This window comes from Sceloporus undulatus, chromosome 2 (assembly GCF_019175285.1).
Source record: "Sceloporus undulatus isolate JIND9_A2432 ecotype Alabama chromosome 2, SceUnd_v1.1, whole genome shotgun sequence".
Classification (NCBI taxonomy): domain Eukaryota; kingdom Metazoa; phylum Chordata; class Lepidosauria; order Squamata; family Phrynosomatidae; genus Sceloporus; species Sceloporus undulatus.
This window is the reverse complement of record NC_056523.1, coordinates 38910556-38938027: the sequence shown is the minus strand read 5'-3', so window position 1 is coordinate 38938027 and position 27472 is coordinate 38910556. Positions and strand designations below refer to the sequence as shown.

Here is a 27472-nt window from a genome sequence, read left to right as displayed (position 1 = left end):
TTTTTGTTTTTGTTGTTTTTTGCCTCTCACAGTTGGGTCCTTGCACTATTTGTCTTGTTTCCTCTATGTCAGTTTAGCTATTTTCTCCATTCCTTTCGTCTTCCATAATATTGGCTCTCTCCCCCATGGAACTCAGTTTAAAGCCCTCCAGATCAAATTCTTTTGGCAAACACACACACGAGAGAGAGAGCTTGAGAGAGAGAGATTGAGAGAGAGGGGTGTGTGTGTCAATAGCTTTGGTGTCATCCAGTGCCCCTGCCCTGCTCCTTCCCACTAACTCACTGTGCTATTCCTAACCACCCAGCCAAACCCTGTGAGTGTTTCCAGGCTGCAGTAGTGGTGGTCAACTGCCTTGCCTCCCCTCCCCAGATGCTGTCTTGCCCACTTGCCCAGCTGCCTGGGCAAGTGAGACATTGGGAAGGGATGGAAGGGACACACTATGAGGGGCCTGCACTCACCCTTCCCCTCCTTCCTCCTCTCTCACCTGTTTTCTCATCCACCCAGGGCTGCCAGGGGACATTTGGGCAAGTGATGCAGTGAAAGGGGATAGAAGGGATACATGCTGCCCCTCCAACTTTGCTGCCTTGGCTTCTTCCTCATGGAGAGTGCCAGGGCAGCAGAGAAGAAGAGGTGGGCATCAGGTAGAACCAGTACCAACATACACACACTGTGAGGGGGAGAGGACCCAACTGGAGAGTTTATCGCACCAGGGTTAAAACGTTCCCCAGTGCGTTCTAATGTGCCCATATGCTTTAAAACAGTTCTCAGATATGGTGCCCTCTGGAACTCAACGGGAACACGGTTGGAACACCCAGCAGCAAAGGCGGTGTTCCAGTGTGCAGTAAAATGGGGTTCTTGGCCCCATCGCGTTCCCGTCACGTTTCGTGCGAGCCCGCACGCAGGTACTTTAGAACACGCTGGGGAACATTTTAACCCTGGTGTGATAAACTTCTGGGTATCACCACTACTCTGAAGTGTCACCCAGTGTGGTTCACACCCCCATGCCCTTCCGGTGATGTCACAGAGAGAGAGTAATGCACATCTATGGGAAAGGGGAAACACTAGGAGGACTCTTAAACCTGCCCTATCTTAGTGCATTATCATGTCTTAATCTGAATAAGAATGCAGTCTGAATATGAGTGAATACAGAACTACTACTGATGATGCATGATACAAAACCAAAAAACCCAGAGTTAAAACGTCAGACAAGCTGCTCATGCAAATGTATGCATGAACCACTTTGAATCCCATTTTGGGAGAAAGGCAGGATATAAATCCCTTAAATAAAATGAATGAATGAATCAGACAGAGACTGCAATCACCTATGTGTTGTTGTTTTTAATCTCTTACTCAGCAACCATCACAACTCCCTATGAATGTGACAAAAAAAAAAAAAAAAACTTTCAGAGAGTTAGTAAAGGAAAAATCAGCTTGTAAACATATAGAATTCGTGCTCTCAGTCATTTCTAAGCCACAGACGTAGCAACAGTGATGAGGCTCCTGCCCTTTCTATTGTTGTTAATGAGAAAAAACAGGGGACACACAGACATATGTATCCCTGTCATTGCACGCTACAAGCTCAGGCCAATCAGTTACTTGTGGTATGGATTCTCATTAGGTATGGCATAGATTTTTGTTACAAAGCTCAGCTGGCTGCAAATTGGACTCGTCATAGTGAAGTGTATGTTCTCCAGTTCTTCCTTTCCTCTCTTCTTGTTGCTATAGTGACCATCAGAAATCACAGGGAGCAAACAAAAGGGATACGCAAAAAAAGTAGCTCCTCACTTTTAATAGTTGTCTCTCTCTCTAGAACTTTCTGCAATTTCCTTTCATTTTCCTTTCTCTTTTCTTTTAATTCCCAAGGACAATTGTGTGAAGGATGTACAGGTTTTCCTAAAAGCTACCATAAGCATTGCAAACAAGGTAAGAACTCTGCTGTGGCACGATTTGGCATGTGAGTTTTTCAAAAGGAAACCAGAGGAAAATACAATGCATGCACTAGCAGCCCCCCCCCTTCCCACATTGCTAGATTGCTTTCTGAGCTCAAATGGGGTTTAACAGTAGATTGGAGGTTCAAGGTAGGGACCTCCTGGAAATCATCCTCAAAGGTGGAGGTGGGACTGGTAATTGCATGGGGGCAGCAGGGGTGAAACAAAATTGTGCATAATTTCTCATAGACACTCTTTTAGCCCAGTTCTGTTTGCAGACACTCACATTTATAGTTCCCTGATTTCAAGGTTGTAGCTGTTGTTATTTCATCACTCCCAATTATGGATGCTCTTGGGGAAGGTTAAGAGATGAGAATAGAATTAAATGCACTCTTTTTTAAAAAAAAGTAGTATTGTATATGTTTGGGAGGTTGGTTTGAATAACCTTTCAGAATTGTTCACAGTCCATTCCCTCCAATTGCAAAGGCTGTTCCATTCCCAACTCTAACCCCATTAGTCTGTTCCAACAAGTAAAAGTAAGCATGGGAAGAGCACTGGGGTGTTTCAACCCCACTCCTTGCAATACTCTCCTCATATAGTAAGCAATACTCTGAAGCAGAGAGTCTCTTCAAAGAATAGACTCCACATGATTATGAATGATAGACTATGCCCATGATTACCTTAGCAGTCTTCAGAGCAACCCTTTACAAGCTTCCAAACACTATCCTGCAAAATAGCAGCACACATTTCTTTCCCCAAGCCAAGTCTGATAATACTCAGGGAAGTGCAAGATAGAGGACACAATTTTACAACCTGACAGCCAACAGAGCCTTCCACTCTGCTGGCATAATTCTGCAGGATCATGGAAAGGCTAGATAGCCAGTTGAAGAAGATTTTCACACGACATCTTTTTATCATTCCTTTATCATCCCAAAGTGTAGTGGAATCGTCATAACAGATAGATGATTCCAAAAGATTTTCACATGAAGTTGTTAGTGTTCTTAAAACGTTGATATATCAGAATTCAGCAATTCAACTGTTTTTAAATCATTTTGTAATCATTTATTGCTATCAACGTTTTAAGAACACTAACAGCCTCATGTGAAAACCTTTTGGAATCACCTATCTGTTATGACGATTCCACTACACTTTGGGACGATAAAGGAACAATATAACGATGCTGTATGAAAATCTTCTATGACTGGGATGGACACATCTGACTGAGGCTGATGCCCAATGGCAGAATTAATGCAGTTTGACACTGTCATGGTCCCATCCACCTATGGAATTCTGAGATTTATAGTTTGTTGTGGCAAAGAGCTTTCTGACAAAGGCAGCCAAATATCTCAGAAAGCTACAAATCCCAGAATTCCATAGCATTGAGCCATGGCAGTTAAAGCAGGGTAAACTACATTAATTCTGCAGTGCAGATGCAACCTGAGAGTGTGGCAAATTGTTGTGCTGACATGGAACATTTGTGTAAGGAAATCATAAGCAAGCTTTTCAAAGGTACTCCCATTCATGAAGCTGGCAGTTGTGATAGCACAAAGCTCCCAATGGATCCCGGCCTGGAGCAAAACACAAGATGGCATCTCTTTCTGTTTTATATATAAGTACGAAAGCTGACTGGGCTGAAAGTTGCACTTTTATTGTATGTAATGGGAAAATATCACCCACCATATCTAAAAACAGTCCAGCTAGGGGAACAACATGCTATCACCTCTTTGCATCTGCCATCAGAAGTGTCTGCCCCACTCTATCTAATGGTATAGGGGCCTTGAATAGCATCCTAGAGAAAGGGAAGAAAGGCAGACTGGAAAAGAAGAGGCTGCTTCTCTTACAGCCAAAAGTCCACAGCAACATTCTGTTGACTCTCTCTCTGGTAAGTCATAATGCTAATGGGAGCTGTCGGTTTCGTGTTAATGGAGTGCAAAATCCGTTTTGGCTTTTATTTTGAACTTTAAAGGAGCTATCTAAGACTCAAAGTATATTTGGGAGATAGGGTTCAGTTCATTGGATAACACATTCAAAATCTGGAATAAAACCAAGACTCACCACTCCACTGACATGAAAGCTACTAACTACCACTGCATAATGCCCATCTGTGCTTATCATAGGGGTGGGTGGAATCATAACAATTTCTTGTCCTGCCCCCCCCCCCCCCCCCCCTGGTCGACTACTAACCACCCTTGTTCTCTGGACAGTGTGCGGACCCCCGCTCTCTCTCTCTCTCTCTCTCTCTCCCCCTCCCTCCCTCCCTCCCTCCCTCTGTCTGTCTCTGTCTTTGTCTGTGTGTATGTACAGTATGTGTGTATCAAATCACCTGTTGACTTATGGTGGCCCCATGAATTTCATAGGGTTTTCATAGGCAAAGAATACTCAGAAGTGCTTTTGCCAGTTCCTTTCTCTGAAATATAGCATACAGCACCTGCTATTTGTTGGTGGTCTTCCATTCTAGTACTAACCAGGGCTGCTGACCCCTATTAGCTTCTAAGATCAGATAGGACCGGGTGCCTTTAGACACTGTGTGTATGTCTGTCTCTCTGTTTTGCTGTGTGTGTAGTAAATTCCACGGTCTTATAACATCACAAAATTCTAATTTTAGCAGTTAAAAAAAAATTTCAAGGTGACAGAAGGTTTTTGTTCTTCTTTTGTTTTCTTTTTGCTGTTGCAGTCATTGTGCTTTTGACAAAGATGAGATAGAAGTCATCAATATTGCTGTGACTTTGCAATTCATTTATACCACTTTACTGCTTTGGACGTAACACAGACTCATTCTGAGCTTGATGAAATATTGTTATCCACATAATTCATTTTGTGCCATTTCAACAAGGTATTTGAATTTGTGGCTGCTCCCATTAGAGGCTGGAAATTCAATTGAAAATTCATATGCAAGCTGCATGGATACAGCAAACCTGAGTAGGAGAAAAGTGTCAATTAAATTCACCTTTCTGCTTTTAGGCATAAAAATCTGAACCAAATGCCTGTCCCCACCCCCCACCCCAAAAAAGAGTTTCCATTATCATATCAACTGACAAATACAGAGATTATTCCAGACAAAAGTTATCTAATTCATTTCCTCTCTCTTTTATTAAGCAGTGCAAAAGTGTGGGTTGGTTAACATAAGAGTAATTTATTGCTTACTCTTTGAAAACTTGAGCCTATTAAAAATGCTATTGATTTGCCAAAGCAAATTGCTGAGCAAGAAGCCCTTTGGCCTTTCTAAATATTTCTGTCATGACAGGTAGTAGTTATGCACAGCTTGATCACAGACTTTGTGTACCAAACTGGTATATGCAATCATTGTGATCCAAACCAAGTTTCTTTCACCAGTGACAAAAGAATGTTAAGTAGCTTAGAATCATAGAATTGTAGTGTCGGAAGAGACCACAAGGACCATCCAGTCCAACCCCCTACCATGCAAGAAATCATAATCAAAGCATCCCTGACAGATGGCCATCCAACCTCTGTTTAAAGACCTCCAAGGAAGGAGACTCCACCATGCTCTGAGGGAGTGTATTCCACTGTCAAACTGCTCTTACTGTCAGAAAGTTTTCTGAAGATGCCAACCACATATGCTGGCAAAATGTCAGGAAGAAACTTTTCTGGAACATGGCCACATAGCCCGAAAAACCCACAAAAAACTATGTCAGGAAGTTCCTCCTAATGTTGAGGTGGAATCTCTGTTCCTGGAGCTTGCATCCACTGTTCCATGTTCTAGTCTCTGGAGCAGCTGAAAACCAGCTTGCTCCATCCTCAAAGTGACACTCCTTCAAATACCATATCATATCACCCCTTAATCATCTCTTCTCCAGGCTAAACATACCCAGCTCCCTAAGTCTTTCTTCATAATAATAAATAAATAATAAATTTTTTTTTATTTCTATCCCACTTTTTGCCAGGCAATCAAAGTGGCTTACAACATGGTTTGGTTTCCAGACCCTTCACCATTTTAGTCGCCATTCTCGCAACATGCTTAGTGATAGAGTATTAGCTGTGCATACAGAATTTCCTGGACTTGACTTCTAGAACTTTCTTTTAAAAGGATGGAGAATGTATACCCTTTCTGATGTTGCTGGGCTGCAGCTCCCATTAACCCTAAGCAAAATGGGCAATGGTTGTTTCAATCCAGCAACAACTGGACCTCATGTTCACCAATTAGGTAGCAGATAATCAAAAAGACCTGTACCTAGGACTCCAGAGAGAGAGAGAGAGAGAGAGAGCTGTTGCCAATCAGAACAGACTGGGCTAGGCATATGACATCCATTTCCCTCACTCTTAAAGAAGATTACAGTACCTAGATTTCAGTTGGCCCGATTACTTGAGCATCACCTGACTTGCTCTTGTATCTACCCTCCACCATTGATTTGCCCTCCACCATGTCCACTTCTGCCTCCTGTTACCTTGGGGAAAGGGGACAGACTTTTATCCCAGCAGAGTTTGTCCCAGGTTGATCGAAGAATCATGCAAAACTGGTAGGTCACAGGGTTTGATTGATGGGAATTAGTCCCCTGAATCCACCATTGTAACTTACATTATTATTATTATTATTATTATTAGTAGTAGTAGTAGTAGTAGTATTTCTTACCTGCCTCTCCCAAAGGTTCAAGGCACGCTACAAAATAGATTAAAATACAAGATATAACTGCCCATTAAACACTTGAGTTAAAACACATAAACATAAGTTTAAAATGTCCATTCTATATTAAAATCATCCAGATTAACTGATTTAAAATTCATAATTTAATATCGACTGTGTATGTTTAACTGTTGAATCAATCCCAGCAGGCCATTCCACAGTCTAGGGGCAGCTGTTGAAAATACCCTTTGGGTGACAGTTGCCAGTATAATTCTGGCCAGTTGAAGTAAGTGTATGGGGCAGGTTATACTGCATGCATTTGTACAGAAAATGGCAGCAAAGGAATGATTTCCTCCACCCTAATTGGAAATCACATCACTGTAAGTTCTATAGGAGAAGCTCTCCATGGTATGAGTGTATTACAGAAAAGAATTTACTGTATTGGTAATATAAACCTTAATTAAAAACAACTTGCTCTCATCACTGAAAATCGCCCTGCTATTGTCAGTTTGATTGTTTCAAAACCTTCAGATACTCCCTCTATAATTGGTTCTAAAATTACCCACTATTCTGTGCATTTTACATCGTTCAACTAGTTTCCATTCCAATAACTTTCAGAGTGATGAAACACACACATTCAAGGGAGAAAAAGCTGGTTCATGTCAGGAAACATTTAAGTAAATACTGTGCAATGAAATATTAAAATAGAGCCTCTGTTTGCAAATTTTATCTTTGCATTCCATAACTTTTTAAAGTGCAAATGCAGTCATAGCACTTAAGGAGAGGAAGTGCTACAAGGAAAGGGGGGAAAAATAAAATAAACAGGCTGCAAAATATTTTATCATTCTCTGACTCATATGTTACATTGACATGGGTTTTTCCCCCCAAATTTTCAGTTGTCAAGAAATGCTGTTTGATACTGTGCTGTGCATATAGGAGCACTCCAAAGGGGAATCTCCTAAACAAAACACAATACAACCAAAGAGGAAACAATGGCTTGTAAAAAAAAAAACTCATTTACCTGAAGAGCCCAGTGGACATTGGCAATGTTTATTTAATTAGGGTGTTTCACTGAAGTCAGGTAATGTTTGCGTAATATTACATGAACACAAAGATGGGTGAAGAAATAGCACCGAATATTAACCAGAAGATAGCCCAGGTTTGTTTAACAGAACCATTTACTGTATTTACATATTGCTTGGAGGGCACAAATGTGTTCTACCTGTTCAATATTCCTGATTCAGCAAGGGCAACACTCCAGCAGTAGTGATTTCTCCATGCACAGCCTACTTCCACAGATGCAAATTGACACTATATATGATGTTTCCAGTTGTACCCATCTTCCAAATGTGAATGCTTAATGGGTTTAGAATTGTGACTCTTGAGAAGCTCTTGGAGATGATGAAGCTGACCTTTATACTGTTCTTGAGTGATAGGACAACATTGGCCTTAACCTGGTTATGAATATGCTTGATTCAGGATATGAACCTAGATTCCAGCCAAGTAAGGCATCCAGTGGAATGGAGCATCATTGGTCTCTGACAGGGTATTGCTGGTAAAAATGCCCCAAGTATGAAATGTTCATAGATGTTTATCACACTATGCTCTTAAAGAGCTACTATTCCAGTGTGACTCCTCTAGCAGCCTCCTGTTGCATGCTGGGATTGGCAGTTTTAAGGAGCTGAACTTCTCTGCCTGAGAATTCTAAATACCCCTCCTTAAAACTGCCAATCCCAGCATGCAACAGGAGGCAGCTAGAGGAGTCACACTGGAATAGTACCTCTTTAAGAGCTCGTCTGATAAACACCATACTTTCAGCCACGCATGAGCAGGGTACAAGGTCATGTTGGCATGTCATCCTCTGGTATCCATGCCTTCAGTGCAAACATCTGCTGGGAGTACAACAAAGATATAGTTCTGTTGTATGAGCAGATTTTAAGAGAAAGAATGGAACAATATATGTGACATCAGGACAGAGATTGTTGTCATTATCTTGTCCACCTATTGACTCAATATGTGAATATTTGTTACGAAGAGGGCTAAGGACATGATTCAATTCACAGAGCTCCTTTCCTTTTTAATGTAATTCAAATTATCATGTTCTGTTTTACTTTCAGAAACTGGAATTTGGATGATAGATTTAGTAGATTCATTTTCCAGTTCTTTTCCTGCATACAACAATCGGAACAAACCACATTCTAGAAGTGTGTTTACACAACACAAGAGAAGTCCTCTATAGCCAATTCCACCCCAACCCCCCCCCTTACTCAAAGAAGGCAACAGGCAATACAAAACTCTGCTGTCCATGATGTATGCTCTCCACATGAGATGAAGACTCAGGTGGTCCAACCCATATAGAGAGTCTTCCTTTTCTGACCCATTGTTCCCCTCATGTATGGGGCAACAGACGTGATGACAGAGGCGGCTAACACACTCCTATTCTACACATGTTGGGTAAACAGGATCCTGCACTGACTAAATGGGGCTCTTAACATTTCTTCTGAAAATCCTTCTTCCTCACAATGGGCTAATTCTGTCTCAGGGACAGTTTGTCTATCAAGAGCTCCATTCCCTCATGGTAATTTCTTGAGGCCACTTGCCAGTGACTTGTGGGTCCAAAGCTCCAAAGTGGATAAGGCTACCCATTGTTTCCTTCTCTGCCTGCCACTCCCTCTCCTGACATCCTTTCCAGCTAACAGGTTGCCAGAGGATGGACTCATCATTTTGGTGAGAGGTCTGAACTAAATCCATGAAAACTTTTGAAATTAGATCAAGCAAAGCAGTTTGTCCACCCAAGGCGTGGTCTGAGACTAGCAAACATCACCCTAAACAGACACAATGGAGTTTATCACATGGGAGGAATTTCTCTTAATTTTGAATGAAAAGAAAATGGGACCAGAACGCATTCACGTGAATTCGCTAGTTCAGCGAATTTACGTGAATTCAAATTGTGTTTGAACTGACTTCTCATTGCCCAAAAATAGCTTGCCATTGCCCGAAATTCCGTGTGGTAGTCTATCATGCAATAACATGAAACCCTATGATTGCGTTCGGACTGACTTCCCATTCCCCGAAATTGCGTGTGGTAGTCTATCACACAATAATGTTAAACCCCATGGTTGCATTCAGATTGCCATTGGATTATACTTCCAATTTCCCTTGTCTGATAAACTCCAATGATTTCTTCTATGATGCATGGGCTTCTTTCATAAGGAATCATACAGAAAGATTTCGATAAGCAGACTCATTGCTTCCTATTTTATTAAGAGAGTTGAACTTGACATGAATTCCAAGGCAAAAGTAGAAAGGACAATTCTTGCTTGGGTCTTCACATCGGCAAGAACAGCAAGTTAAATGGATTTCAATATAGTTAGCAAAATTTGTTGAGAAAAGAATAGAAGACACATACAGCAATTTTGTGAAGTGGTTCTGATGCATGGCATTCATACTAATTCAGATGTGGCTAAGCACTCACTGCTAGACACTGATGGAGAATCTGCTTCTCATTTGAAGTTAAAATTAAATGTTCAAGAGTGCTTGGGGATCTAGAGAAAGTGATTTTCTAAAATTAGGACTTTCTACATAAGCTTGAATGGACAGGCAATGTACATAATCACCCCAGTATTCAGACTGTGGATATTGTTACTTATGTAACCATAACTCCATCATCCACCAATGGCAGGGGATTGTTGGCAAGATTGGACAAACACCAGGTTTTGCAACAGAAAATATTTTAAGGGAGGACTTAAGGAAGGACCACAGAATAATTCAGTGAGGACTGCTCATGAACTAGTGACAGGCTGTTATGGAAAGGGTTAAAAATGGGATGAGGAGAAATTGATTGGAATGGCTACAGCACTTCAAATACTCAGCTCAGCATAGAATCATTTCATCACTTGGATATTGTAGAGTGACAACTGGACAGTCGCAAATTTCCCATCAACTCATTAAAAACAGAATTACTCAAAAGGACAAAAAACAGCTACTGTAGTGAGGGAGAGAATAGCCCCTTATTATGGTAGCCTAAGATTCAAAGAGAAAGAGATTTGGCAGGTCGGTGGAATTTTTCCCTTCCACCAACTTGCTCTGAGAACTGAACAATGAATTTGCCACTTAACACTTCTTTGCAGATTTTATATTAAATGAGAAAAGGTAGATGGAATTAACATAATCCTTCCAGAAGCTCCTTGGCAATGAAAATAATAGGTTTCTGCTGCACATTCTAGGAAGGTTTAGAGTACCTGATTACAGTAATGTGCCTTATTTTAGTTACTACCATCTTCAGCTTTCTGGTCATTTTGTCATTAAGGTATAGCATATGATGGATTTACTAAAATCCTCTGCATCTTTATAACCATCATATGGAAAGTAGGAACACAAACTGAAATACTGTGTATTCACAGAATCATAGAGTTAGAAGAGACCACAAGGGCCATCCAGTCCAACCCCCTGCCATTCAGGAAATCCAAATCAAAGCGTCCCTGACAGATGGCCATCCAGCCTCTGCTTAAAGACCTCCAAGGAAGGAGAGTCCACTATACTCCGAGGGAGTGTGTTTGTGTGTGTATGCATGCATGCATGCCTTAACTGTAGTTGAACTCTTTCAAAATTCTGATGCTTGTGTTCTTGCCAAGTCAGGATGAAGTGTATTTCTGCACATCTGAAGAAAGATGCTTTCACTGTATCTGTTTAGATGTATTTCTAAATATTTGAAGGGTGCTTCATTCAGATTCTTTCTCTTTCCCTTACCCATGCAATGTTCCTACGAAATCAACCACCCTAGTCAAGCCAAGATTTATAGACACCCATCTGTAGTCCAGGGGCGAGCAATTTCCAGAGGCGTGAAGGTCCACATATACCATCTGAACCTCAGGTCCTTTGTTAGAAAACCCTACATCCCTGTCACTAAATATGGGATTTCATATTTTTCATATTTAAATCTGATATCTGGCATTAGGCATGTTTTAAAAGGTCGTGATATGCTTTGGAACACTCGGAATTTTCATGTGGAAGGACATGTGGAAGGCCTACAATAAACACAGAATTGATTTGCTTCCCAGAATTTCTGCATATCCATTCACAATGAAAACTAACCAAGTCTTGTCGCAAAACAGTTACAAACCATACCTCCATTTCACTCCAGGCTGTGTCCCTATTCATCTTTTCTGTCCAGTTATCTTTCTGTTAGCCTTGTATGGGTCTTAAGATTGCATTGTTTTTGTGTGTTCATGTACATCTTTGCACATTTCTAAATAAAACTCTTTTATGAACTGAAACAGGTGTCACCCTGCACTGAGTACTGGTATACATAGGTGGAAAGATTCCCCAAATTACCCACCTCTCACAGGCCTCCTTTTGAGCTAATAATTCCCCCCAAATACCAGCCATTTGTGGGGACCCTAACCCATCCCCCAACCCACACTTTTGGGTAATATCCTCCCTGACGTAAAAGATCCCATGGCCTCTAGAGGCATAGGGATACTTTCTCCATGTTCAAAAGGTGAAAGTGAGCTATTCTGGGCACAGGATGCATCCTCTTCCACCAAAAAAAGAAAAGGAAAGAAAACAAATGGACATGACACAAAATTTACTTCTGGTTTTGAAAGAGGAAAAGCCCAAGCTAAATCTGCAACAAAAAGCTAAATCAACTTGGATGGGCAAATGGAGGGAAAAGGTGGGCTTGGGAGTGCAGGCCATGAGCCACACTTGTTTCAAACTAGAATTCTTTCATACTACACAATTGTAGCACTATGACTCCACTTTAATTGCCATGGCTGCATTTTATAGAATCCTGGGGACTCAGAAGAGGGGGCAAAGGAGCTCTTTGGCTGAAATATCTAAATGGCCCTCCCAAACTTCAAACCCCAGGATTCCCTAGGATGGAACCATGGCAGTTAAAATGGAATCACAGCACTGTAATTATGTTGTGGTCTTTGATCTATAGCAATAGTATCTCTAGTATCTCTAGACTGCCCAGCTGAATGACTGCTATACTGATGAGAAGTTGATAGTCAGTATACAAGTCACCACAAATTGTCTTAAAATACATGGCCTCTGTATGTGTGTGTGTGGGGGGGAGTGATTATTCTTGGTTATGCTCAACAGCAAGACTTTGAATCCACCACGAAATGTGAAACTGGGATTCCATGGGTATGTATGTGAGTTTGTAATTTATGGATCAGCTGGTGGGTATAACTGTTGAGATCAAGGGAACTGTGTAGCTGCAATCTTTGAAGGGTTATTTATGAGTGACTTCGGGCAGATAGCATCAGCATCAGCAAGTCCCGAGCTGGGGAACCTTCAGTTATCAACCCACTGGGCAACTATCTGGTAGTTCGCATAGCCACCCTACGATAAAATACTCAAATGAATTCAAGATATCTGTATTCTCAAGATAGGGACTGCAGGGCTTTTTGTCTAAAAGAAAATACAGTACTCCATTTCAAGAAAGAAAGGGGGAAAGGAAACAGAGAGAGAGAGAGAGAGAGAGAGAAGACAAAGTATTGCAGCTAAATTCCACAATCCACACTCAGAATCTGAGTCCACTCAAAGTTGGAATCTCAATAGGATTTCAAAAGTGACATGTGGCTAACAATGTTTTGTGGTAGCAAAGTCTTGCCTTTGTATGGGAAGCTAAAATCAGCATTACATTACCTCACATAGCAAGCAATGGTGATAAGTCTGCATTTGGAATTCTGTATTCAGCCCCAGCAGACACATATTGACAAATGGAAGGGGAGATCAGCAAAGAGCAGGCAACATAATTAGTGGGCTAGAAGGATTGATTTAAGAGTTAATAATGTATCACTTGGCAAAGCAACTAAGGGGGAGGGGACCTCGCCTACAAATACTTAAGGAACATAAATGCTGGGGATGAAGGGGAATTATTTAGATGGCTGCCGGTGAGAGCTCTGGAAGGAAATGGAGAAAGAGAAAAATTACACTGAATCTCAAAAAAAATATCCAAAGCCCTAATCCATCTCACTGACAAGGCAGCATTACTTTTTTTTTTAAAGGAGTTGCATCTCTTGTCTCTGTGCCATGAAAGTCTGTCTCGGGATTGAAGAACTTTCACTAGCAGAGGTACAGCACTGTAGCTAATGCCTGCTTATGAGTGCACTTTCACACCCAAGGGTTACACCGGTTAGAGGAATGAGAACAGCATATTGCTTGATGGTAGGGCATATTGGACTAAATAAGTCTTAAAGTCTTAATCTCAACTAGAGTAGACCCACCGAAAACAGCAACACTTAGATAAGTGGTGATTAGCAAGTCCTATCCATTTCAATGGGTCGACACTAATTCACAACAATATTAGATTTATTCTAGGGAGCAGAGGGGGGTAGATTGGTCTTTGGGACTCCCACCAACCTATCAAATTCCCTGGTGACAAAAACATATTTTCAGTGTAAAACAACAACAACAACAAAACTTTTGTGAGCCTATTACAATTTGTTTTAGGGGACTTTCCACTCCAAAACAAATCTACTTGAGAGAGAAAAAAGCACTCTGAGAAAGTGCTTTAAGTGATGTAAATATTTAAATATTTGAAGGGATGTCATCTTGAGGAGGGAGAAAGCTTTTCTCCTGCTTCAGAGACTATGATTTGGAGTAATGGATTCAAACTACAAGAAAAGATATTGAACCTAAACACTGGGAAGAACCAGTGCTGTCACTAGGGGGTGCAGGAGTTGCAGACCACACCAGGTGACACCCTAAAGGGGTTGACACCACTGCTCCTCAAATATTTGCATTTTGGCAGAAACAGCTGTGGCATTCACCTGTTTCCATTCAAAATGCTGTAAGAGGTGATGTGAGTGGGGTGAGACTCAGAGAAGAAAAGAGAGGATCCAGAATTTTTTTTAATTAAAATTAATTTTTTCAAAAAATGTTTCATTTCTAAAAAAAATCTATCTATCTATCTGTCTGTCTATCTATCTATCTATCTATCTATCTATCTATCTATCTATCTATACTTTAATTAAAACATCACTTTTTACCAATGTTTTCCACTTTAACCACATGAAACTATGCATATGTAAATACATTTAGGCTGTACTTATGACATTGTAATTTTAAAGATATAATTTTAATTTTGCTAGTTGTTAATGTCACAGCTATTACAATCAAATTCAGTGATGTATGTGAATGATGATTTATGAGCAACGTTAGTCGAAAAAACATTTTTGAAGATTCAATATGGTAATGGGGGGAGGTCAAGTGGGGTGTGTGTGACACTATGAGTTACCACACAGGGTGACATCAACCCTGCTGATACCACTGCGAAGAACTTACTAACAGAGGGCATTCTCTGTTGTCGCCCCTAAGCTCTGGAACGACCTGCCGGATGAGATCCGTCAGTTGACATCTTTAGACAGCTTTAAAAAAGCTGTCAAGACGGATCTCTTCCGGCAGGCCTTTCCAGATTAAATTTTTTCCCGGCCCAGGCTCCCGGGTTCCCCGATTTCCCTTATTCCTCTCGTGGCCCCATCCCCTGATGGTGAGGATTACTGAGGGTTTTGGTGTTTAGTTTAGGATAGTATAATTATACATTGTTATAGTCCCATTTTAATACATTTAAGTGTTTAATAATTTTTTAAGGGGGGGAAGGGAGTATAAATATTTATGTATATTTTATTCTGTAAATTTTTATGTTGTTCACTGCCCAGATTGACTTTGCCACCGGGCGGTATAGAAATAATAATAATAATAATAATAATAATTATTATTATTATTATTATTATTATTATTATTATTACTACTACTACTAACAGTATGAGCTGCTCAGTAGTGGAATATACTGTCTTGGGAAGTCATGGAGTCTCCTTCTTAGAAGTCTTTTAAATAGAAGATGGATGGCCGTCTGTCAGGAGTGCTTTGATGATATATTCCAGAATGGCAAGTGCTTGGCCTGGATGACTCTTGTGGTCTCTTTCAACTATATAAAGTCATGACTCTTTACAACATTACAACTACATCATAGGATGCCAGTACAAGATGAGGGTGAAGATGAGAATGTTGATGTTTAGCTGTATACAAATTCAGCCACCTTGATATTTTTCCAATGTTTAAATATCAGGATTGCATTTCCAAATTTTTATTATAGGTGGTGGATGTGGTGTGTGCATGTGAGAGTGATTATCCAACAGTTTTACAATGGTGAGATTCACCATTCACCATGGCAGTGGCATAGTTACATTCCCAACTCCTCAGCTGCGAGTGTGTGTGTATTATCATTGTGTTGGCAGCTTGGGATATTATCATATTGTATTTTTTAAGAGGACCTTAATGTCCCACTCCCACCCTGGCCTTTTGACAAACTTATATTAATAATAATAATTATTATTTATTTATTACCCACCCTTCCCCATGGATCAAAGTGAGTAACAACAGACCAAGGTCCTGGGTACCTTATGTAGTTTTAAACTCTGTGCTTTTCATGTTTGGTGTGGGATGGCTTTTAATCTAGTTTTATCTCATATTGCTTTTGCTGTTATGATTTTATGTTCTTTTCTGTATCTTATTTAAATTGATTTTATGTTTATTTGGATGTAAGATGCCCAGAGACCATTGTATGATCAGGTGGTATGCAAAAGTTGAAAACAAAATGGAATAAAATACATGCATCACAAGGTAAACTTTTAAACGTAAGGCAAATACAAGCAATTGAATTTCCAGTTCTGAGCAGATTATAGAGCTAAATGAGAGGTTTTGACCTCTTCAGGAAGCAGTTGCACCTCTTTGAATGTGGCTGCTGAAATGTGAAAGTGCACTTACTGTTCCTGTAACTGCCTGCTGATGCACCTCAGTGAGCCTGGTTAACCCCCAAGCATTACTGATGTGCCAAGTGTTTCAGTGAAAGGGCAGGCTGATAATTTAAAATAAATAAATAAATAAATAAATAAAGAAAGAAAGAAAGAAAGAAAGAAAGAAAACCAGCTTTTTATTTTGGTGGCTCAATCACAGGGGAAAGGAAGAGGCAGTTGGGACTTTCCAATTTAGTTATATAGAGCATGCACCTTCAAGTTCCCTTTCTTGAAGGGGGATTCAAAAGGGTTTTTTTTAGAGAGTGTTTGCCATTACTTTACTTTGAATATAGCCCACAAGGCTTGATATTTCCTGGTGGTCTTCCTTCCAAGGGACAACCAGTCCTGACACTGTTTAACTTCTGAAATCAGATGAGATCTGGTACCTTTGCTATACTGCTAGCATTCCTGGTCTGACACTGACATGGCCAGTTAGAAAATAGTGGATCTGCATTTTGAACCATTACACTTAATTATTTTTACATCCTACAAAAGTTTAAAATGTAATTAAACTAACAATAAAATTAAAAGCAAACAATTAAAAAGAAGAGCAAATATAAATAACAACTATTATTATTATTATTATTATTATTATTATTTTCCTATAGCCCGCCTTTATCCCAATACAGGGATTCAAGACAGCAAACAAGTATAAAACAATACAATTTAAAAACAGTACAACAATATTAAAATATATAAATATAAAAATTTAAATAACAATTAAATAATTTTAAGAATTAAAACAGTTATAAATTAAAATATAACATCTTTAAATACAAACCATTAAAATTTTTATAGTCGAGCATTAAAAACCCAGTCCTTCTCAGCTTAAAAGGCCTGACTGCACAGGAACATCTTTACCTGGTGTCAGAAGTATAGTAAGGATGGCACGATCCTGGCTTCCCTAGGGAGGGAGTTCCAAAGCTTGGTAACAGTCACAAAGAATGCCCTCTCTCTTTCCAATCAAATGCATCTGAGAGGGCGGTGGGACAGAGAGAAAAGCCTCTCCAGATGATCTCTGTACTCTGGGGGGCTCATATAGGGAAATGTGATCCTTCAAATAGCCTCGACCCAAGCCATATAGAGCTTAATAGGTCAAAACAAGCACTTTGAATTGTGCCTGGAAATGTACTGATAGTCAATGAAGCTGTTGCAACAAAGGAGTTGTATGCTCCCTGTATCCAGCAGGGAGCATGCAACTCCCTGCTGACTGAAAGGCCCTTTACATCTTAGTAGTTAGCTCTCAATGACATGTTGAAAGAAAAGAAGGGTGCCAGTCTAATCTTTCTAAGAAAGGAGCTTCAGGCCCGATACAGATGGCCAAAAGTGCTCCAAAGGCCTGGGCATCCATATGCACCCAGCCCTTCTAGCAGAGCCCATGCACCATCTTGCCAGTGCCCCACCCACACGGGGCATGCAATGATGACATGTGGGTATCCGTGCACCTAAACGGCATTTACTGGAAGCGGCAGCATCAACGCACACGAGCGCTATTATGATGCTCCCAAAAAGAAGCCGCTCCTAAAAAGAAGCCACTATAGGCTGCTCCCCAGATGATTCAGGGATGCTGGAGATGAGCGGACGATTCCCTGCTGTTTAGGAGCGGATGATTCCCTGCTCCATCAGGCTTTCACACACATGCACTTCCTAAATGTTTTAGCAGCATTTTACCAGCAGTAAAGCATTGGCATGAAAATCTTCCATTATTCACAGCAGACACTAGTTTAGTAACAAAAAAGCTTCCTTGAAATTAGTCAGTAAGGAGTAATAGAGCTGGTGTCATATGTGTACTGATGATACCAAACCCCAAAACTCCATATAATCTTTCCCAGTGGTTTTATGTAAATGTTAAACAGCATGGAAGAGAAGAGCAAGCCGTAAGGTACCCTACAGACCAACAAATATGGGTCGGAACAGCAGTCCTCCAGCACCCAGTGAAGCAGCCAGAAGGATCCTGTGCTCAATGGAACCAAGAGGGCCAACAGAACCAACTGGGACATGCTCCCCTGTCCAGTTTCCAAACTGAAATAAATCTAGATAACAATACAAACTAGATCAAATATTGAAAGCAGAACATAGAAAAATCAAAGTTGTTTTTTTTTGGGGGGGGGGGTTTTTTTGGGTTTTTTTTGGTTGGTTGGTTGTTTTTTGTTTTTTTTTTTTTATTTATTTTTTATTATTATTTTTTTTTTTTTATTTTTTTTTATTTTGGTAATACAGTATGATCCCGACCCATGGGTAAATATGTAAAGTCGAAGGCTTTCATGGCTGGCATCCATAGTTTTTTGTGGGTTTTTCAGGCTATGTGGCCATGTTCCAGAAAAGTTTCTTCCTGATGTTTTGCCAGCATCTCTGAAGATGCCAGCCACAGATGCTGGCAAAACATCAGGAAGAAACTTTTCTGGGAAATGGCCACATAGCCCGAAAAACCCACAAAAAACCATGGGTAAATATGTTCTTAGACTTACTGCAGATAGCGAAAATTGTGGATAATGGTGAACCCTATATTTATGGCAGAAGTTGACCATAGAGTTGTACTGGAGCACATACGGAATTTGTGTTTGCCTAGAGACACACTTTCCCCATGGTACTGATCCTGCAGATAAAGGGGCCACACTACAAGCTTTTCAGAAGGCATACTGGGTGGGGAATTGGGGTATTATAGTACCCAGATGTAATGTTTCCAAGCACCAATACAAAGGGAAGGTGGCAATCTAGAGCTTTTAAGGCTGGTGCTTTGAATTCAGTTATGAGTATCTGGGCTATATCTTACAAATATGCCCCAGTGAACTCTCAATGACTTTGTCTCTGCCTGGTCATTGTGCCAGAAGCACCCACATTTCTAGCAATATGGAAATGCAATGCTTGGCAGGATTACTCCTTGAAGGTATTCTGGATAATTTAGGCTGGTGTTAATTGTCCTGCTTCTCCATTTGGGACAGATTGCAAAAATGACCTTCAACTTGTTTGCAGGAAGATTGAGAGGTGGAATTTATGTTTAACCAAAGAAAATACCATATGTACAATTTACGCTTGAATAAAATTTTGAGACGAGCAGAAACAGTGTCAATGACCTGCACCCCAAAAGAGAGTAGAAAACAGGCAGCATAGAGAAAGATTCAAGGAATCATGCTGTACAGTGGAATTCCTATCTGAAAGCATGTGTGACATACGGGGTTGGTGTTTGACAGTAAATTGTTTTCATAAAATGGAAAGTAGATAATGGTAAAATGCAGCCATACAAGCGAGGCAGTATTAAATCAAAACAGTATTAAAGTGAAATGGCAGATATTAAATAGAAGGCCATGACTGAAAGATAAAACTTCCGCTGATAAAAGGAAGGCAAAACTGGGATCTTTTAAGGGTCTGTGTGTGGAATAAAGGCAGACAAAACAGCAGCAAAAAGAGATGGTTTGGGGGTTCTCATGGGATTTGGGAAATGTGCAACAAATAACAAAATGACAGAGTGTATGTGCTAGCAGGAGTCGATGGCTGAAATATCCCTTATAACATGTTTCGTCCTTAAGAAATCAAAGAGGGATTTCAGCTGGGGCCACAGTGTAGAGGGAGATGATTCTTTGACTCCATATGCCTTCCTTGACTGTATTGCCAGGGAATTATTGTATTATGCTTACACCAGTGCAAGTATTTTTGTAGGCATTGCGAGGAGGTATCTCTTTGCAGAATGCCTTCACTTGGGTTCACATCAGTAGTTTCTGGCTCCCGTGGGATGTCCAACTGTTCTTCCACACCCAATAAATTCCCTTTATTTCTTCTTTTCTCAATGAACACTGATAGCTAGGGACAGAGATATCTCCCCAAACCTCCTGTTCCCTGTGCACATCCAGAGGGAGCAAAGAACAACTTTCATCCCTCAGACCACTAGCATATCTATCCTAGAGTTTAATCTTCTGCCCAGAGGTCTGTGGTGTAGTGGTTTGAGTATTGGACTATGACTCTGGAGACCAGGGTTCAAATCTTGGCTCAGCCATGTAAACCCACTGGGTGACCTTGGGCAAGTCACACTTCATCAGCCTCAAGGGAAGGAAATGGCAAACTTTCTCTGAACAAATCTTGCCAAGAAAACCCTGTAATAGGTTCACTTAAGGGTCTCCATAAATTGGAAATTACTGAAGGCACATAGCCAGCAAGTCAGAAATCTTAATGGATCTTGGCCCGAATTTGCTGGTAAAGAACTCTTCAAATCCACTGTTAGTAATATTCCAATGCTGGGAGACATTTGGCTTTCCAAATGTTGCTGGACTGCAACTCCCACCCACCCCAGACTAATAACTGTGCTCACTAGAGAAGATGGGAGCTAGAAGGTTGCATGTTCCTTACCCTTGTGCAACAAGGAAAATTTAGGGAAGGAAGCTCTAGTGGCTAATGATGGAGAGATGATATTGGAAGTGCCAACTACAAAACTCAGACAAAATGATAGTTTGGCCTAAAGACATTGCTACCAAGGATTTATCAAGCAGACCTCAATATCTTATGACAGAAGTGGGAAACATGCAGCCCTCCACATATTAGTGAAGTGCAAGTTTCAGCATTGTTTGCCATTGGTTATACTGGCTAGGGCTGCTGTAAGTTACTGTTCAGCAATATAACACCGGTCTGTTGAGGCCCTTAGCTGAGATGAGGTGTCATTTTCTGCTGTGTCTCTAGCAGCAAAATATTTTGAGCTACTGTGTGGTTCTGTGATAAATAGCTTTAATTAAAAAAAATCAGAGAATGAAAAACACCAAACATTGTGCAAAGAATGTGAAACAGCAATGAATTTGCATATGCAAAATTTCACTTTTTCTTTTTTCAGGATGCTGTCCAGAATTCTTAAATGTGTGACTCCATCCTTGCTAGACTCTTTTATTGGACCAACATCTTCTTGATAAGAAAGTGTGAGCAGTAAAGCTCCTTTGGCTCTTCATCCTTTTTTAGCTTGAAGAATTCTATTAACCCTGAAAGCTTACACACTTTGCCAGTAAAGCACTAGCAGGTGCAGTAAGAAGATACCAGCTTAGCTATTTTCAGCATGACAATGACTGGAGTAGCAAATTTCCCCAGGGATGTGAGATACTATAGTAAAGGGAAGCTGCACTTTTGCCCCACTAAGAATGATTCTCTGTAGCGTGCAAACTGGCACAAGAAGATAAAAGCATCAGTCCACTCTGAGTGAACTGTATTTCCATTTAATTCAGCTGAAGTGGAGAGCAAATATATAGCAGAGCTACTTTCTGTACTATTAAAACTACTCTTTTGTATCCGTAGTTACATCTATGAGAATGCAATTGAACCACCACACTGTCCTACGCAGTGTGAGGTTCACAGTAGTACTAAGCAATCCAAGTATTAAAAAAAATGTTTTCAAACAGCGAAAACTAGCAGAAGGGTGAAGGAAAAGTGCCACTAAATCAAAGCAGAGCCCAGTTCCCCTGTTAGTAAATTAACATAAACATAATTAACATATGTTCTTAATTAACGCAAGCAAAACAAGTGTTGCAAACTTATTAGAGTTTGCAAACAGAACATGCCAGAAATAAACAGTTCAGGGTACTTTGAAGTTTTAAATTGTAGCCTATTTAAATGTGCATCTTTTCCTGCTAATTTTAACATACTGGTATATGCTCACTGAAAGCCAGCATGGTGTAGTGGTTTAAGTGTTTCACTATGAGTGAGGACACCATAGTTCAATTTCACACGGCCATGGAAACTAGCTGGGTGACATTTGGCAAGTCACACTTTCTCAGCCTCAGAGGAAAGCAAGGGCAAACCACCTCTGAACAAATCTTGCCAAGAAAACCCTATGATAGGTTTACCTGAGGATTGCCATACATCAGAAACTATTTGAAGGCACTCTGCAACACATATGCTCACCACCTCCTTGTACAGTTGAGCTTCCTCTGGTAGGAAAAAAAAAAAGCATTGCAGCTGCCCCCCCCCCATCACTGGCTGCGGAATCGAATCCACCCCACCTAGTTCCCATTTGGGGCAGGGTGGATTCAAATTTGCCTGTGGTTCCCACTGGAATGAACCAATTTATTTGAGAATAAATTGATTTATCAAATTAGATGGGAACCATGGTGGTTTAAACCAGATCATTTCAAATAACGATGCAGTTTAAACCATAGTGGGAACAACCCCAAAAGTGACCCCTGCACCCCAAGGTGACTCAGACTCACAGCTAACTTGCAGCTGTCTCTACCTCTTAACAGTCATAGAGTTATTTATAGTGCAATGGTGTGATTTCACTGAAGACCTATCACACAATAGCTATAAAAAGATTTTTAAAGGAAAGGTGGCAAAGAGAAGGGGACACAGTGTTCTGCTGTGTCTCTGAAATAAAAAGAAACTCACTCAAACTGGGATTAAAATGTTGCAGCTGGTGCCAGGAAAAGTCCTAGACAGAGAAGATGTCATTAGGATATTTTAAAAATATCTTGCAAATTATAGCAACAAATACTGCAACCTCCTGACACCTTTACCCCATCTGGGAGTACCTTCCCTCTCTGTTCCAGCCTCTTTCTCTCTCAAAATTTTATAGATGAAAACTGGAATACATGTGGCCAAGCAACACCAGAGTGTGGTCAAGAGGGCAAAAGGTGTTAATGAGAAAGAACAGAGAAGTTAGGAGAAGCTGCAGCGGTTTGCTTTTGCCTGAGCCTACTGGGAAATGGAACATTCAGCCCCTTCCACTCCTCTCTCTCCTCTGCTGAGTGAATTGAGTACAAACTATTTTTGCACTTCGAACTCAATTTCCACCAATTAAAGTAAACTGAGGACAAAGAGAGAAACAAGTAGGAAGATGAGAGAGAAACTGGTACATTTTAAAAACAGCTGAAAAAAACGGACAACACGCAACCCATAACCCCATTCCTATCTTCCTTAAGTCAGGAAGACAGAGAAAAAGGCATGTACTGTCAGCCCTCTGTATCCATGGATTTTTTTAATCCAATAGAATCAAGGATCCATGACTTGAAAATATTCAAAAATAATATAAATTCTAAATGCAAACTTTGTTTTTGCCATTTTATATAAGGGGCACCATTTCACTATGACACTGTATTTATTGGGACATGAGCATCCATGGATTTTGGTATCCATGGGGGTGGGTGGGTCCTGGAACCTAAACCCAGTGGATACCAAGGGCCCACTGTATCACTTTCCAGGTTTTGATAGCCTCTCCCATTGAAAACCCTCAAAAGACATCTCTGACTGTTTTTAGTCTCATGGATCCCTACTCCAGCCTTCCCCAATCTGGCACCATCCAGAAGTGTTGGACTACAACTCCCATCAACATCCATGGAGCCAAGATCTCACAGCAGCATTATATGGTTTGAGGTAGTCCTGTTGTGATAGAACATATTCTGGGATGGGCTTGCTTTGAATTTGCAATTAAGAGCAATTAGTATTACAAAATTAGACCAATTTGCTTTAGAACAGGATTATTGATAAGGATCAATAGAGCCACTTGTGTTTTTGGACTCTCCTTCAAGAAATAGCTGTCAGGATGAGCACCCCCCAAATTTACCACTATGACATTGGTGCCATCACTGAGCACAACAATTTATAAAGTAAAAAGGGACAGGTCATGGCCCTGAGAAAATTTATAATCTATACTTTGATATAGGGCAGAGAAGAGCAGGAATATAGAGGAAGCAAAGGTTGTAGAGGTTCACCCCCTCCCTTTGCCAGATAGATCATTAAACCACAAAGCTCTGCTACTGAGACATTTCAGCTTAGAGTTCATTTCGGTACCTCAGCTCTAGCATTCACAGACTGTTAGACAAATAAAACTCCAGGCATGTTTTGTAATCCTAAAACGCTCATCTCATTTGCTTTCCCTTTGTATTCATATAATAGCTTGCATCTGTTACCATCACTGTATGTACCTAGAGAATAAGGAAGTATCAGATGAGAGCGTTCAAATGGGCTGCAGATAATTTGCAGTTCAATATGTCTTTGGCACAGTGTTGTACATCTTCATAGCTCTTGTCTAAGGCTTTGCTTCTGCACGTCCATCATATGCATTCCTGTTCTTTTCTCTTCAACCCTCTCATTTCTATTTCTGTTTGTTCAGCATTTTCCTCCTCCTTCCCTTCCAGTAGTGCTTATCTATCCTTAACAAGGATATGCAAAACATTTCTCAAGTTCTTGTGGCCTTAATCTTTGCAAAAGACACATCACAGAATTACTACTTGGATTTTAGCCAATAGGACCAAACATGGCAGCACGCTCAGATAAATTTATTTTCAGCCTCTCAGGCTTGCTACTATCCCATTTCAGATACAACCTTGGTGTGGACTTGCTAGAAAAGATACTATAAGGGTTGGAGTCCAGACAGATGCTAGGGTTCTCTTTCTAGCTAGAGCAACCAAAAATCTTAGCTGATGTCCCCAAGGTCTCTTCAAAGCACATTTTTACTAGTTTTCTTTCCCACTTCTCTCTACACATGCACCAGGGATGTAACCAAGGGGGGTTCTTGGGGTCCGGACCCCCCCTTCCATTAGAAAAATGAATGGTGCGTGCTGCTGCGCTGCCCTGCCCAAGCCCCATTATAATGGTGGCACTTAGGCTGGACCCCCCCCTTCCTAAAATCCTGGCTACGTCCCTGCATGCACTCATTCAGTACAGCAACCATACTAGTTACAAAGAATTAAAACTACTGTATCTTATTGTAAGTGCCACAACAGTCTTGGGGTGGGGTAGGGAGTCAATGAGTGGGTAGACTAGCAATCTATCTCTTCTCCCTTCTTGGTACCTTTGATTCATGCATCCAAAATTCTAAACATTGATGCATTTTTCTCTCAAGATTAACTATGTGCTGATACACTATCTGTCATAAAATTTTAACTTTATATATCTGCAACTTTCAGTTCATGTAAATCCTCAAGCATTATCTTGAACAAAGTTAATTGCAGGGCTGGATTTAAACTGTCTACCTCAAGTTCTCATCTTCAGGGCAACAGTAATTCTTTTAGATTACTCCCACACATCATTTTATCAATATAACTCAATGGGAGGAGGGGTAATGTGCGAGACATTATGTGAGGATACCAAAGGATATTTGTCCGTTCTTCCGGCAAATACTAAAACAAAGTGACTGGTAGTATAAATAATTTAATGCTCTAATATTTGTTAATTTGTACAACCCAAACATAAATATTTGATTATTCCAGCAAGAGTAGTTTTGGAAATGGCAGTACAGGTACTATAAATGGGGATTAATACCTCCATTGAACAAAATCTAATCTGACAAAAAATTCTCTCTCTCTTTTATATTCTTTAACAGGTTAAAAACTTCATAAATACTCAACATGATATTCTGAATTATTTCCTACAAGTATTAGCTAGTTCATCTTCACAAACTCCTGACCTGATAACTGAAGCAATGGGGATGCAGAAAATATACTTCAAGTCTGGAACACTCAATCTAAGTATTTATGGTTGCTCTAGTCTTCGGGGAGGATATATCTTTGGAGGAGTTTCCACTATTAAAATGCAACAGGGATATCAGTAATGCACAGGAGCACTTTTTACTCTCTTTAACTGAGATGGCAGCTATATCTTTTCCACAGCTTGGAAAAAATTACTTCTTGAACTAGATCTCATAGGATTCCCTAGTAAGCATGACCACCGTATTCCTACAATAGATACTAAGAAATATGGACCGTTAATTGTTAAGATACTCACAGAATTATTACTAATTTACAAAGAATGAATATACACCATTCTGTTATATGAACTTCCCAAATGACTGCTCTATGTTAAAAAGGAAAGAAAAGGGGGAGCTGACAGACTACTGTCACAAACTATGAGGTAAGGGAAGCACATATGTTCGCCTACTCACTAAGAGGCCTCAAGATGATAATTTATTAAATATTAAAATATTATCTAGAGAGTTCCAAAATCATTGTAGTTCTTTTCATTGCTCAGAAAACTGTTTTGACCGCCCACTTTTGTTATAAAATCACGCTCACTCTTCTCTTCCTTCCAGTGTTATCACATGGTGCAGTAACTTATGGTGTCATCCCAACCCATTGCCCTCCTTCTATCGCAAACCATACATAATCTTTAGTCATCTTTTTGGACGAATGTTATTAATTGTAATCCCTGCATATCACTGAATGTCATGATAATAACGGTGACATAAACAACTAGCAAAATTAAAATTACACCTTTAAATTACAATATCTTATGCACAGCCTCAGTACATTTACATATACATAGTTTCATGTGGTTGGAGTGAAAATTTGGTCAAAGGTGATGTTTTTAAAGACAATTTTTAAAGAATATTTTAAAACTTTTTTTAAAAAAAATTAAAATGTATTTTTAGAAGAAGAAAACTATAGGACCTTTCTTTTTTTCTTCCACTGAACATTTTTATCTTTTTAATTGTATTTTATTCTTTTAATATGTAACTTGTTTTAATATTGTAATAATTTAATTCTGTTTTAATGTACTATTTTTGTATGCTTTTAATTGCACTATTTTTAATGTGTTTTGGAGAAAAAGGTAAAATAATAATAATAATAATAATAATAATAATAATAATAATAGTAATAGATAAGAAGGATCTAGCCATGTTCATTCATGCTTTAGTGACACATCTGGATTTCTCTTCTAGTTTGCCAGTGACTATTTCATTACTTTCAACCATCTTACTTCATTTTATTTTTACCATTTTTTTACTCCTCAATTTCTGTTTCAATATTGCATCCATTCTTTAGAGAGCCACAACCCTTAAGAAGTCACTCTAGGCTGCTCCTTCATGGCAAACGTTATAATATAAAGAGCAAAGTGAGGAGTCTCTTTATACTTTCCTAAAGCCCTCAGCAATTACTAGAATATGAAACTGGCCCTTCCAGGAAAGCCTCATAATATCAGAAGGCACCGTTTGCTAGAGGTAAAAATGCAGGGGGGGGGCAAAAGGTAAGTTGTTCCCATTAAAAACAAAAGCTTGGTATAAAACACAACACACACTGTATGTTTCTGAATGCAGTTTTTCTCTCCTGTATGAAGAACAAATGTGTATCCTTCACGTTACTTAACATTCACCTCTCCTTTGCTTCTTCAAGCCATTTCACAGTCTATGAACTTAAACATCTTAAAGCAAAAGGAGAGATTTACTACATCAAACCAATGATTCATTTCATGTAGTA

General features: G+C 39.9%; 1 long non-coding RNA gene across 1 annotated transcript in view; it reads left to right on the top strand.

The window, feature by feature from the left end:
* The first annotated feature begins 1763 nt into the window (after window positions 1-1763).
* Window positions 1764-27472, top strand: part of LOC121923796 — a 46985-nt gene continuing 21276 nt past the window's right edge. The window contains exon 1 of the long non-coding RNA XR_006102464.1: window positions 1764-1923. This is a non-coding gene — a long non-coding RNA (uncharacterized LOC121923796). The remainder of the gene's footprint in view (window positions 1924-27472) is intronic.